This window comes from Gnatocerus cornutus, unplaced genomic scaffold, assembly GCF_029298725.1.
Source record: "Gnatocerus cornutus isolate USDA-ARS CGAHR unplaced genomic scaffold, icGnaCorn1.1 ctg00000320.1, whole genome shotgun sequence".
Lineage (NCBI taxonomy): Eukaryota > Metazoa > Arthropoda > Insecta > Coleoptera > Tenebrionidae > Gnatocerus > Gnatocerus cornutus.
Genome location: NW_028275639.1, coordinates 11748 through 27506, shown reverse-complemented (window position 1 = coordinate 27506; position 15759 = coordinate 11748). Strand labels below are relative to the sequence as shown.

At 44.1% G+C, this 15759-nt stretch overlaps 1 non-coding gene across 1 annotated transcript; it reads left to right on the top strand.

Moving 5' to 3' along the window:
• The first annotated feature begins 14193 nt into the window (after window positions 1–14193).
• LOC148165433 (5S ribosomal RNA) lies at window positions 14194–14313 on the top strand. The gene has a single exon (XR_015771480.1). It is a non-coding gene; the product is annotated as a 5S ribosomal RNA (ribosomal RNA).
• Window positions 14314–15759: the final 1446 nt, after the last annotated feature.

The following is a 15759-nucleotide window of genomic DNA, read 5'->3' as shown; positions in this document are numbered from 1 at the left end:
TTGGCGAAGAACACGATTTTTGAACACTGGCTTACTCCATTTGCTCCCACAGGTCGCGACCAGAGGAGATTTCCAGTCAAACCAAGGCAGAAGAAAATCCATCTTCCCAGCGCCCTCATTCAGGCACATTCGCTCTTTTTCGAATCTTCTCCAGGTTTAACTAACATCATTGACGAAACTCCACTTTCGTTACGCCCTCCACAAATTTTCGGGGCAAATTTCCCACCGCCCCGAAACAACAACAGCTGAAAGCAAACCTAAGCCGGCCCTGTCCACCTCGGACAACGAACCTTCACCGCTGCTCCGCCAGCGTAATTCCACAACCGCATTCCGATCGTGTGTAATCCAACACTCAATCCAGCGCCAAGTCTCTCTCTCTCTCTGTTCCACGACGCAAGTCTCCCGTCTCACAAATTCAATTTCTCGCCCGATCGCCGCAACGGAAAACAAGTCGACCAAAAACCTCGAAGCTGCACTTCCCATCTTTCCTATTTCTTTCTCCAATTCATACTCTTTTCTCTTCTTTTTTCTGCAGTTTCCATAAACACAAAACCACACACACACACACACACACACAATCTTGTTTTCTGTTTTCTGCCGTTTGTTTTTTGTTCCAGTTGAGATTGCCACGCCGCGCAGGACAACGGCCGCCATCCCCGAAGCCACCCAAGGTCGTCTCGACGTCCAAGGTTGGCAACAGGAAGTGGCGGAGAATGGACAGCGCGACCATCGGCTTCTCGGAACCCACAAACAGCCATTCTTCACTCAGTTTCCTCATTTCACCTTTCTTCGCTGCATCCGCGAGACGATTCCGACATAGGTTTTCCACGGTTTTCCTATGTACTCTGCGCAAATGCGGGAATCACGTCGATAAGTCGGCCGTGGACGCTTCAGGATGCACCTTCTTCTTCACACGTCACCGAAGACACCAATACACGCAATCAATCAATTAATTTTTTTGTACTCTGATAAACATGTTAATTTTTTTCTTTTTTGTACCAACACAATCACCATGTACACAGCGCTGAAGAGGCACAAGCCTATAGCGGCGCTTTCAGCAGCTTGTTTTTAACATCTTTTGTCAATTTGTATCACATGACTGTACAACTGCTGAATAAACTACATTTTACTACTACTCGAATACAGCTTTCGCGTGATGGCATCGTTCTCTTTACGCGAAGATCACCGCCTCCGGGTGCGGGAACATGAGCGATTCGGTCGGCGATGGCCTCCTGAATAACCTCAAGTTTTCCCGGACGACCAGCCGACCTCCAAAAGCGAACAAGGACCGATCGAACGTCGACTCGAACAAAGACCCTCCGAAACAAGGAGATGACATCCAAGTTCGACGCCGACGTTACGCGTTTTCCACGAATAACAGGAAAGTTCCGCTTTCGACCAGACAAACTTGGAAGCATCCTCTACAAGTTTCACGAACGAATCGGTCGAAAAGTACGTGCGATCTTTTCGAAAATCGCCTCGCAAAGAGACGCAGCACGGATCGGAGCGACGACCGACGAACCTGCAGAGTGTAGGAAAAAAATTCACAAACGGTCGAAGATGACGTCCGAGAAGGTCGAATTTTTTCAAGAACGAAGATAAAACCTTCGCCTTTCGTAGGAGTTGATTTTTGAAAACGATCTTGACGAACAGGTCGGAAAAAAAACGATGTCAATTTCGGACTCGACCATGAGAAACGAATTTGTACGACGAACGGACTTTTCGAACGACTTTTTTCGCAAAATCGACATTTTTTCCTCAAAAATTACCTCACACGACGAAATCCCATCATCGAAACATCACCGAAAACAGTTTTGACGGCGAAATTCTCGTCAATTTTACGAAAATAAAGGGAAAATCAGACGGACCACCGTCGAACATCCAGCGACGGGAACGGACGAGTTTTTTAATTTTTCTTGCCAATTCATTGCGAAAGAAGCAATTTTTCTCGACGAAACCATTTTATAATCATAAAAAAAACTCCCCAAACACCACAAACCAACAAAAATACGGAAATCTTGCATTGTTTGCATTTTTCAGACACTCTAAATAAAACTACGTCGATGTCGGCGGATTTTCAGTCGGTCGTCGGTCGACAGAAATCCAACGAAATTTTCATTTGTTCTTCTCAAAAACGAAAAACAAACAAATCAACAAAACATTCCCTACTATTAGTCGACATTTCGAGCAGAAACTACGAACGTCGAAAGATTTAAAAAATGAAATATGTAGGTGTGCGTGCGTGCGTACTTACTTGAAACTTTTTTCTTGTTTCATCGTCGCACTGGAACAAATTAAATTTTAATGCAATGTAAACGCGACCACACTTTCGACGAAAACATCTCTATGAATCGAACGACGTCGGAAAAAGAATAAATCGAGAAGAGAACAAATCATGAAACAACACACACCCACCCCGCCCGGCCCGGCCAGAGTGGTGGGAATTTCGATGAATGAACAGACAAAGAAACCAACTCTGTTATCAGTTCTAAGAAAGAAAGCAGGTAGCGGCGGCGGCGAACCTTCGACCGTACTACGGTCAGTTCATGAATTAACCCCGTCCGTTCGGAGTTTATTCATCTCCGGTCCGTGTCGGCGTTTACTTCAAGTGGGTGCTATTTCCATCTAAGCAAGCAAGTGAGTAAGTAAGTTCTCAAATTTTAAATTACGTTAATCGCAAGTGACTCGTTGAGATCGTCAAACGAACAATTTAATTTAACGCCTCATACGAGTTTTTTTTTTTTTTTTTTCGTCATTTTGTCGCAAAAAAAAAACTAAAAAACGACTCGCAAAAAAAAATTTTTTTTTTTTCTTCTTTTAAATCTTGTACATTTTCTGACATGTGTACCATCGAAAAATGTCACATCCAAACGATCGAACAATCACAAAAAATCGTCAACGTACCATCTTGGAAAATTTTACCAGGCAACGACCATACCACGTTGAAAACTACCGGTTCTCGTCCAGTCTTGTCCGAGCGCTCGTAGCGAACGGACGTGCGATAGAGAGCTCCCCCTCTCAGTGTTTAAGTTGTGACCACAGTGCAAAGTGCCACGTGCCTTGAATAAAGTGAATCGTGTCCCAATTGTTGTTTTAACAACAAGAGGAATTAAACCAAGTTCGATACAGCGCAGGCTGGTTAAGCCTGCACTGACCACCGAAAACATGGCCAGTTCGAGCCTCAACTGGCTGAAGCCGAAGAAAACGGTGAAAAAAGTGAAACAAAAGGTGAGGTACGTGCCAGTACCAATCGACGCTAACCGATTTCAACCAATCTCTTCTGATGAAGAGGATGAAGAAGACAACATGGAGACGGAGGAAACATCCTCCAGGACAAAAACCACCGCGACCGCGAACGAAAGGAGACCGCCGCCGATCATCATCCACGGCCGGAACATAACGCACAACCGTCTCAAAGAATTGTTCGCGGATTGCGACAACGGTTACCAGGTCCGTTACACAAGGGAGAAGACCCTTGTGTACCCCAACACAACAGACATCCACACGAAGATGAGAAACAACCTCACGACTGGAAAAGTAGAGTTCCACACGTTCACACCAAAAGGACTCAAAACGTCAACGTTCGTCATTAAGGGTTTGGACAACAACCCTGAGCCCGAATCCGTTCTTGCAGAGCTCAAGAACTGCAAGATCGAAGCCACCAATGTGAGGAAAATGGGGCCCAACACCAAGAGGCCCCATTACATCGCAACAGTGACCGACAGCGAGACTGCCGAGTCACTCAACAAGAAATGTCGGGCGATTCTCAACGTCAGGGTGCGTTTCGAGAAATACCTCAATAAGAAGAAGATGACACAGTGTCACCGGTGCCAGGCATGGGGCCACGGCACGAGGAACTGCAACCTCGAACCGACGTGCGTAAGATGCTCTCAGTACCACTGGACCCGCGACTGCCCCCATAAGCCCGACCCGACGTACATTCCCAAATGTGCCAACTGCGGGAAACAAGGACACGCTGCCTCGCAAACCACGTGCGAGGTCTACATCGCCAAGGTAACCCGCATCGAGGAACTCCAAGAAGAAAGGCGTCAGAAGGTCGCCAACAAGAGGGCTAAATTAGCCCCCGCGCCGATCCCAAAGGTCAATCCGTGGACCCAGCCAAAGAAACCAACAGGTGAGTCCATTGTTTTTACTAATAAATCATTTCCGCCTCTGCCGACGCCTTCAACGAGCGCAGCAAATTCGCCAATTTTAACAAGGCAAACACCAACCAAAACGAAAATTCCAGAAACAAGCAGCATGACAGAATTTTGTAAAATAAACGCCGAAATTTCCAGGCTGAACAAAAATGTAAATATGAAAAATTTGCTCATAATACTTAAAGAACTGAACAATGCACTTGAAAAATGCCAGTCTCAACAAGAAAAGCTGTTCGTCTGCATAGACGTTCTATCCAAAATGGGAGACGCTGGCTATGAGCTGTAAATTGACGATAGTTCACTGGAACGCAAACGGTCTGCATGAAAAAGCTGCGGAATTATTGAATTTTATTAAAAATGGTGGAATTCACATTATGGCAATTAGCGAAACGCGTCTCAAAAGTAAAGATCGGCTTAAATTCACCAATTACACGGTTCTCAGAAAGGACAGAACGGATGTCATTAGGGGAGGTGGGGTTGCTCTCCTAATCCGTAATGACGTCCCCTTTGAACACATTCCCACCCCAAATGTAAGATTCCTCGAAACCCTAACGATTAAGATCGAGAACAACATTTTCATAACATCAGTTTACAACCGACCAATCAACTCAATTAGGGACGCGGATTTAGACATAATCAATAATCTGGGAAGAAAGCAATTAATTCTCGGGGACTTCAATGCGAGACACACAAGCTGGGGTTGTCACGCAAACAATAGTAACGGGTTCAGGCTCTACAATTACGTAGAAAACACAAGCTTGATAATTAACAGAACTGCTGATCCAACTCATTTCCCAATTAACGGCATGACACCTACCTACATTGACTTGACAATCACGAAAAACATGGTAATCTCAGAACCCAGATCAGTGACCGCACTCAACTCGGATCACAATCCTGTGATTCTTGAGATTCCTGACATGACAATCAAAGACAAAACAATCCAAATTAATTCCTATAAACAAACCAACTGGCCCCTCTTCCGCAAAACCCTTGACAGACATGTTGAACTGACGGAAATCATTGGCACGAAAGATGATCTTGATAAACAGATTGAACTGTTCATTAAGGCCATCCAGAAGGCCAAAGACCAAGTCACGACGACGAAAACAATAAATCCTTTTCGAGACGAAATTCCGAAAGCAACCATAGAGAAAATAAAACTCAAGAACCGAATCAGAAAACTGTACCAAAGAACACGAGACCCATTTTTCAAAAACCAAGCATCTGAATTAACCAGAGAAATTAAACAAGAAATAAAAGAATTCAGACAGAACAAATGGGAAACAAAACTTGGCAAATTAAATCCGCACGATAATTCTCTATGGAAAATGACAAAAGCTCTCAAAAGACGATTTACCCCCATCTCTATCCTTAAATCCAATAACAACACAGCATTTAATAATGTGGAAAAAGCAAACACACTGGCAACATATTATGAAACGATCCACACAAGTGATAATCACAACACACCCGAACAAACAGAAATAATTGAAACAGTAAACTCTTTCAATAGTGACAATTCCCAGATAGACGCGCCTACGGCCGTCAAACCCACAGAAATCGCAAAAATCATAAGCACTTTACCGAATAACAAAGCCCCGGGAAATGACGGCATTGAAAACAGAATACTGAAAAATCTTACAGCGAAAGCTGTAAAACAACTAACGAATATAATAAATGCCATGCTTAATCTTTGTATCTTCCCGGAAAAACTTAAAGTAGCAGATGTCATCCCCATTTTGAAACCGGGGAAAAACCCCAATGCACCAAACGCATACAGACCAATTAGCCTTCTACCAACAATATCAAAAGTTGCGGAAAAGGTAATCCAAAAACGAATTAATAAGCACATTAAAGAAAACAAAATTTTACCGCCAGAGCAATTTGGTTTTCGGGAACGACATAATACCACACAGCAAGTCCTCAGACTAATAAATGACATAACCAATAATTACAACACGAAAAGCATAACAGCAATGACATGTCTTGATATTGAAAAAGCATTTGATAAAGTCTGGACAAAAGGACTAATTTACAAAATGATTCAATTGAAGTTCCCGACGCACATTACTAAATTAATAAACTCGTACTTAACAGAGAGAAAGTTCAGAGTAAAGGTAGAAGGCGAAAAGTCGGAAATGAAATCAATAAATGCGGGAGTCCCACAAGGCTCAGTGCTTGGGCCAATACTATTTAATATTTACATTCATGACATCACTAAATTCGCACAAACCAATTTAGCTTTGTACGCGGACGACACCGCCATCTACGCTAAGTCTCATTCGGGTCAGGTCGCACTCAAACAAGTTCAGATCCACATTAATCAACTCGAGAAATTCTACGCGAAATGGAAGATTAAACTCAACGCGGACAAAACGGAAACGGTCATTTTTGCAAAAAGATTCACCGGGCTAAAGATCAATAAAAAACTAAAGGTAGGGGACAGTGAAATTGAAATTAAGAACTCTGTGAAATATCTAGGAGTCACCCTAGACAAAAGGCTAAACCTAAATGAACACATAAAGAAAACGAGACAAAAAGGTGAAGCCGTCCTCAAGCAATTGTACCCATTGCTGGTCAAAAACAACTATCTAAACACGAAAAATAAGTTGCTTCTGTACAAATGCATCTTACGCCCCATCATAACATACGCAGCGCCCATCTACCGGCACAAACCACACACTCCACTAATTCCTTTGCAAAGATTTCAAAATAAATGCTTAAGACTTGCCCTTAACGCAGACAGATACACTCCGCTCCGTCAACTTCATCAGGACGCGAATCTTCCACTCCTACACCATTACATCCATTCCCTTTCCGATAAATTCTACGAGAAGCAGGTGCGGCACGTACCTCTTCTCAAACAATCCCTCAAACACCCAGCAGGAACTCACAAGTTCCCGCACTCGGGTGTCCCCAATCTAGACCGGATAATCCGCTGAATTTTGTTACAGGCAAAAGGCAGCGGAAGAAGAACCGTAAACGGCAATCGACCAGCCACTGACCATATCGGAACAGGAGTCCAGGAGCCCCCTGGAACATCAATCCGAGGATCAGGAGTCCCCGGAGCCCCCTGAAACCTCACCACTAGACCATACCGAACCAGGAGCCCAGGAGCTCCCTGGAAACAGAAACCGGACCGGAAGTCCCAAGACCTCTTTGAGGTCAACACTGTAAATAGTTTTTAAATATCCTTTGTACATAGTAGATAATAAGGTTAGGGTTTTTACTAAAATTTCATTTTCCCTAAATTAAGGTAACCGATAAGTAGGCTAAACACCACATATGTATGCAACCAAGGTTGCCGGTGAGCCATAAAATAAATGTAATATCTTAGATTGTATAATAAATGTAGGCTAGGTTAAGGCATTAGCGCCACACATTAGCATAAGTTAATCTTAAGTGTGATATGTATTATCTTAGTGATTGCATGCGTAACTTCAACCGAATAAAAATCCTGTTGAATTTGAAATTTGGTTCTCGTCCGATCACCGAAGTCAAGCAACGTCGGGCGCGGTCAGTACTTGGATGGGTGACCGCTTGGGAACACCGCGTGCCGTTGTCTCTACTCTTTTCTTTTTTTATTAACATTTCTGATGTCAAACTTTTTTTAAATATATTTTTCACTATTTATATTTTCTCTCAGGAACTTATATAGTATGAAGACGAAAATTTTTAATTCGTTCGAGTTGAATTTGTGGTTCTGAAAAGAACCGATTTTTTTTCTTTTTTTTCCAACCAACTTCCAAGCTGCTCGAGGAGGATTTATTTTGAACTGGTGTATTTGGTGACGGCCTTGGTTCCTTCAGAAACGGCGTGCTTCGCCAATTCACCGGGCAAAAGAAGACGCACCGCCGTCTGGATCTCCCTGCTGGTTATGGTCGAACGTTTGTTGTAATGAGCGAGGCGACTGGCTTCAGCAGCTATACGTTCGAAGATGTCGTTCACGAAACTGTTCATGATAGACATAGCCTTGCTGGAGATACCGGTATCGGGATGGACCTGCTTCAACACCTTGTAAATGTAGATGGCGTAACTCTCCTTCCTCCTGCGCTTCTTTTTCTTGTCGCTCTTCGAGATGTTCTTTTGAGCTTTTCCGGCCTTCTTGGCCGCCTTACCGCTGGTCTTGGGTGGCATTCTCTTCTAGTCGTCGAGTTAAAAAAACGTTTAAAAACAGAAAACGAGACAGACACGACGTGCACGTTACGACGAGTATACTCGATCTAAAACGCCGCACACCTAAAATCCCTCTATTTATAACGAGCGAGCGACAAACAGGCGCTCCGCCTTAGTTCGTCGTTCGACCATTGCCCTAACGAGATGGCGCTGTACCGACCATATAAATTTCTAGCCTTCGCCGCGTTCGGCATTTATTTCAAGCCGTACGTTTGTCAGTGCGCTTCGTGTCAGTCGCAGTAGGTGTTTTGCTGTTTATATCGTATAACAACATGTCCGGAAGAGGAAAAGGAGGTAAAGTGAAGGGAAAGGCGAAGTCTCGTTCCAGTCGTGCCGGACTTCAGTTTCCCGTCGGCAGAATTCATCGTCTTCTGCGTAAAGGAAACTACGCCGAAAGAGTGGGTGCAGGTGCTCCCGTTTATTTGGCGGCCGTAATGGAATATCTAGCCGCCGAAGTTCTCGAATTGGCAGGAAACGCCGCCAGAGATAACAAGAAAACCCGTATCATTCCGAGACATCTTCAATTGGCTATAAGGAACGACGAGGAGTTAAACAAGCTCCTTTCCGGCGTTACCATCGCCCAAGGCGGTGTCTTGCCCAACATCCAGGCGGTGTTGTTGCCCAAGAAGACCGAAAAGAAGCCTTAAATTTAATTCTTCGCCGCCGTCATCTCGAACGAAAAACAAAAACTTTTATAAAAACCATCTTCACATCGGCCCTTCTCAGGGCCAAAAATTCAACTCGAACGAATTGATTTTTTCGCCAAAATACAACAACCTATGAGAATCATGTTAAAAAGTCTTTTAGATATTTTAAAGTTAAACCGATCAATTAATTCATTATACGAGCGTAGACTGAACGGAAGATTTTCGATTACATTCAACCAAGAAAGATGATTTTTACGACTTTTCATCGTAATTTTTAGAAAAATTCAATGCCCGACTAAAGCACGAACTCGACAACTCTATCTATAATAATTTATTGATTATCTAATTCAAGAAACATTCCGATTCGTCGTAAATTTCTTCACATTTCGCACATTAATCTGTTAAGAACATACACACACACACCGGTCGCCTATACGTGCTCTCCGTCTCGATAATTTCTTGCAGCAGCAGTCGTCAGCGGTGAGCCGTAATACTACAATCAATCGTTTTATTTGCTATGAGATTTTGTTTCAAGTCACGTCTGAGGAGAGTAACTCTACCCCATATTGGACATAACCTCAAATATACTCTTCGTGGCAAAAACGTTCTTTTAACGATGGTCATTCTAACCTAAAACTGCTGTCAAAATTGTCAAAGTCGCCGCCTGGATCACAAATTAAAATGATCACTCACTCCGTACGATTTTCATTTCGATTTGAAGACAAACACACAATTGAGCAACATATTTAATTCGTTTGATTTATTTTGTGGTTCTGAAAAGAACCGTTTTTTTTTGTTTGTTTGTTTGCTTGCCTGCGGGGGGTTTGTTGTTATTCCTCTGAGGATGCGGATACACGTCATAAAATGATAAAATTAACCGCCGAAACCGTAAAGGGTACGACCTTGACGTTTCAGGGCGTAGACGACGTCCATGGCGGTGACGGTCTTACGTTTTGCGTGTTCGGTGTAAGTTACGGCGTCACGGATGACGTTCTCGAGGAAGACCTTCAACACACCTCTGGTTTCTTCGTAGATGAGACCGGAAATACGTTTCACACCACCACGACGAGCCAATCTTCTGATCGCCGGTTTCGTTATACCTTGGATGTTATCGCGTAGAACTTTGCGATGACGTTTGGCGCCACCTTTTCCCAATCCTTTGCCACCTTTACCACGACCGGTCATCTTGATAAAATTAGGAAATTCTTCGTACAAAACGACGTAGCTTCGACCAAGTTCGTTATGGAACTAACGTCAAAATTTCATTCCGCGGGACTATTTATAAGTTACGGCAGCTCCACCTCGCGTTAAAAACGAATCCACCAATGGCGTCGCCGTATGACTCATCGAGTTTATAAAACGGCCGTTGGCGCGACGAAAATTTTCAGTTGACTTTCGAACGTTCGTACGTACGGTCGGTCGTTCGGTCGAAGCAAGCAAGCAAGCCACTACCTACGTTAATTCTTTTCATTTGATTCATCCGATATCCGAGATGGCGAGAACTAAACAGACGGCTCGTAAATCTACCGGTGGCAAGGCACCTAGAAAACAGTTGGCCACGAAGGCGGCCAGAAAAAGCGCTCCCGCCACCGGAGGTGTCAAGAAACCTCACCGTTACAGGCCCGGTACGGTCGCCCTTCGTGAGATTCGTCGTTATCAAAAGAGCACTGAACTTTTGATCCGCAAGCTGCCTTTCCAACGTCTCGTCCGAGAGATCGCCCAAGATTTCAAGACCGATCTCCGTTTCCAAAGTTCGGCCGTGATGGCACTTCAAGAAGCCAGCGAGGCTTATCTCGTCGGCCTCTTCGAAGACACCAACTTGTGCGCCATCCACGCCAAACGTGTCACCATCATGCCGAAAGACATCCAATTGGCGAGACGCATTCGTGGCGAGAGGGCTTAAATTTCCTCCATCCATCCATCCATCCATCCGATCCGACCATCTAGAATTAACAAATTCTTCATCTTCGAAGGTGTTAAAAGAAGAAAAAAAAAATCGGTTCTTTTCAGAACCACAATTATTTTCCAACGAATTGAAAATTTATCGTTCGCGCATGCAACTTTTTGAGATTGAAAAAAAAAAAAAAAAAAAAAAAAGTTAGGTTATGTGATTTATTCACAAAATTCGTACTTACATAAAACGATAAACTTTTGCTTTTTTCTTTCACATTAAATTTTCTTTTAACTGAGACTATTTGAAACATTATTATATAATAAAGTTTATCATTCTTTGTAATAACACTGTTTCGACAGTCAAATGAATAGACAAGAAAATCAAATGAAAGTATGTATCTCCTCAACAGAATGTGCATTGTCCAAGCGAATCTTTCGTTCGTTTCTTGAAAATAATTGTGGCCCTGAAAAGGGCCATTTATTTGTATCGATGGTGCCCCTACGTCGATATATACGATCGGAGCACGTTCCCGAAACCACCAGGACGTCGTCGTCGTTGAAAAAATTAAATCATCGTCGTCGACTTTTCACTTCTTTCTCTTGGGTGAAGCGGTTTTTTTCGCTTTGGCGGTGACGGCTTTGGCCGTTTTCGGTTTCGGCGCTTTCGGTTTCTTGGTTGGACCGGCCTTGTTGGATTTCTTCGCTTTCGATGGCGTCTTGGGTTTGACGGGCGATCTGGAGGCGGCGCTGGCTTTCTTTTCGGGAGCGGACGCAGCCTTTCTAGCCTTCGATACGGCGACGCTCTTCTTTTCGGCGGCAGTTTTCTTAGACTTGGCCGAAGCGGCGGGGGCGGCCTTCTTACCGGCTTTTGAGGCGGATCCTTTTTCGGCGGACGTCGGCGCTGACGCGACGGAACGTTTAGCAACGCCCGTCTTCTTGGATTTCGCCGATGACGACGCGGTCGCAGCGGCAGATCTCTTTTTCGTGGCGGACGGAGCCTTAGCTGCACCGGTGACGGCAGAAGCCAACTTGAACGAACCGGAAGCTCCTTTTCCTTTGGTTTGGACCAACGAACCGGATGCGACGGCGCCCTTAAGGTACTTCTTGATGAAAGGCGCAAATTTTTCCGCGTCGACTTTGTAGTTGGCCGCGACATATTTCTTGATCGCCTGCAACGAAGAACCGCCGCGTTCCTTCAAGCCTTTGATGGCGTTGGTGACCATCTCCGAAGTGGGCGGATGAGAAGGTTTGCTTCTCGGATTTTTGGGCTTCTTCTCCTTCTTCACCGGTGAGGAGCCGGAAGTGGCACCGGCGACCGTCGAAGCTGCTTGATTTTCTACGTCGGCCATATTTTCGTCTATCGCGCGCGCGTTTTTTTCTTTTTATTATAGGTAGGCTTATTCTTCGGTGAAAGAACGAATGAACTTTACAGAACGAATTGGGCGCCAAAGTCAAAGTGTTGGCGCGTTCGAAAACGCGCGGACCGCGGACTAAACGAGAGCCTTCTCGTCGAGTTAGAAAATTCAGTGGGCCTCGAATACAGCTTTCGCGTGATGGCATCGTTCTCTTTACGCGAAGATCACCGCCTCCGGGTGCGGGAACATGAGCGATTCGGTCGGCGATGGCCTCCTGAATAACCTCAAGTTTTCCCGGACGACCAGCCGACCTCCAAAAGCGAACAAGGACCGATCGAACGTCGACTCGAACAAAGACCCTCCGAAACAAGGAGATGACATCCAAGTTCGACGCCGACGTTACGCGTTTTCCACGAATAACAGGAAAGTTCCGCTTTCGACCAGACAAACTTGGAAGCATCCTCTACAAGTTTCACGAACGAATCGGTCGAAAAGTACGTGCGATCTTTTCGAAAATCGCCTCGCAAAGAGACGCAGCACGGATCGGAGCGACGACCGACGAACCTGCAGAGTGTAGGAAAAAAATTCACAAACGGTCGAAGATGACGTCCGAGAAGGTCGAATTTTTTCAAGAACGAAGATAAAACCTTCGCCTTTCGTAGGAGTTGATTTTTGAAAACGATCTTGACGAACAGGTCGGAAAAAAAACGATGTCAATTTCGGACTCGACCATGAGAAACGAATTTGTACGACGAACGGACTTTTCGAACGACTTTTTTCGCAAAATCGACATTTTTTCCTCAAAAATTACCTCACACGACGAAATCCCATCATCGAAACATCACCGAAAACAGTTTTGACGGCGAAATTCTCGTCAATTTTACGAAAATAAAGGGAAAATCAGACGGACCACCGTCGAACATCCAGCGACGGGAACGGACGAGTTTTTTAATTTTTCTTGCCAATTCATTGCGAAAGAAGCAATTTTTCTCGACGAAACCATTTTATAATCATAAAAAAAACTCCCCAAACACCACAAACCAACAAAAATACGGAAATCTTGCATTGTTTGCATTTTTCAGACACTCTAAATAAAACTACGTCGATGTCGGCGGATTTTCAGTCGGTCGTCGGTCGACAGAAATCCAACGAAATTTTCATTTGTTCTTCTCAAAAACGAAAAACAAACAAATCAACAAAACATTCCCTACTATTAGTCGACATTTCGAGCAGAAACTACGAACGTCGAAAGATTTAAAAAATGAAATATGTAGGTGTGCGTGCGTGCGTACTTACTTGAAACTTTTTTCTTGTTTCATCGTCGCACTGGAACAAATTAAATTTTAATGCAATGTAAACGCGACCACACTTTCGACGAAAACATCTCTATGAATCGAACGACGTCGGAAAAAGAATAAATCGAGAAGAGAACAAATCATGAAACAACACACACCCACCCCGCCCGGCCCGGCCAGAGTGGTGGGAATTTCGATGAATGAACAGACAAAGAAACCAACTCTGTTATCAGTTCTAAGAAAGAAAGCAGGTAGCGGCGGCGGCGAACCTTCGACCGTACTACGGTCAGTTCATGAATTAACCCCGTCCGTTCGGAGTTTATTCATCTCCGGTCCGTGTCGGCGTTTACTTCAAGTGGGTGCTATTTCCATCTAAGCAAGCAAGTGAGTAAGTAAGTTCTCAAATTTTAAATTACGTTAATCGCAAGTGACTCGTTGAGATCGTCAAACGAACAATTTAATTTAACGCCTCATACGAGTTTTTTTTTTTCGTCATTTTGTCGCAAAAAAAAAACTAAAAAACGACTCGCAAAAAAAAATTTTTTTTTTTTCTTCTTTTAAATCTTGTACATTTTCTGACATGTGTACCATCGAAAAATGTCACATCCAAACGATCGAACAATCACAAAAAATCGTCAACGTACCATCTTGGAAAATTTTACCAGGCAACGACCATACCACGTTGAAAACTACCGGTTCTCGTCCGATCACCGAAGTCAAGCAACGTCGGGCGCGGTCAGTACTTGGATGGGTGACCGCTTGGGAACACCGCGTGCCGTTGTCTCTACTCTTTTCTTTTTTTATTAACATTTCTGATGTCAAACTTTTTTTAAATATATTTTTCACTATTTATATTTTCTCTCAGGAACTTATATAGTATGAAGACGAAAATTTTTAATTCGTTCGAGTTGAATTTGTGGTTCTGAAAAGAACCGATTTTTTTTCTTTTTTTTCCAACCAACTTCCAAGCTGCTCGAGGAGGATTTATTTTGAACTGGTGTATTTGGTGACGGCCTTGGTTCCTTCAGAAACGGCGTGCTTCGCCAATTCACCGGGCAAAAGAAGACGCACCGCCGTCTGGATCTCCCTGCTGGTTATGGTCGAACGTTTGTTGTAATGAGCGAGGCGACTGGCTTCAGCAGCTATACGTTCGAAGATGTCGTTCACGAAACTGTTCATGATAGACATAGCCTTGCTGGAGATACCGGTATCGGGATGGACCTGCTTCAACACCTTGTAAATGTAGATGGCGTAACTCTCCTTCCTCCTGCGCTTCTTTTTCTTGTCGCTCTTCGAGATGTTCTTTTGAGCTTTTCCGGCCTTCTTGGCCGCCTTACCGCTGGTCTTGGGTGGCATTCTCTTCTAGTCGTCGAGTTAAAAAAACGTTTAAAAACAGAAAACGAGACAGACACGACGTGCACGTTACGACGAGTATACTCGATCTAAAACGCCGCACACCTAAAATCCCTCTATTTATAACGAGCGAGCGACAAACAGGCGCTCCGCCTTAGTTCGTCGTTCGACCATTGCCCTAACGAGATGGCGCTGTACCGACCATATAAATTTCTAGCCTTCGCCGCGTTCGGCATTTATTTCAAGCCGTACGTTTGTCAGTGCGCTTCGTGTCAGTCGCAGTAGGTGTTTTGCTGTTTATATCGTATAACAACATGTCCGGAAGAGGAAAAGGAGGTAAAGTGAAGGGAAAGGCGAAGTCTCGTTCCAGTCGTGCCGGACTTCAGTTTCCCGTCGGCAGAATTCATCGTCTTCTGCGTAAAGGAAACTACGCCGAAAGAGTGGGTGCAGGTGCTCCCGTTTATTTGGCGGCCGTAATGGAATATCTAGCCGCCGAAGTTCTCGAATTGGCAGGAAACGCCGCCAGAGATAACAAGAAAACCCGTATCATTCCGAGACATCTTCAATTGGCTATAAGGAACGACGAGGAGTTAAACAAGCTCCTTTCCGGCGTTACCATCGCCCAAGGCGGTGTCTTGCCCAACATCCAGGCGGTGTTGTTGCCCAAGAAGACCGAAAAGAAGCCTTAAATTTAATTCTTCGCCGCCGTCATCTCGAACGAAAAACAAAAACTTTTATAAAAACCATCTTCACATCGGCCCTTCTCAGGGCCAAAAATTCAACTCGAACGAATTGATTTTTTCGCCAAAATACAACAACCTATGAGAATCATGTTAAAAAGTCTTTTAGATATTTTAAAGTTAAACCGATCAATTAA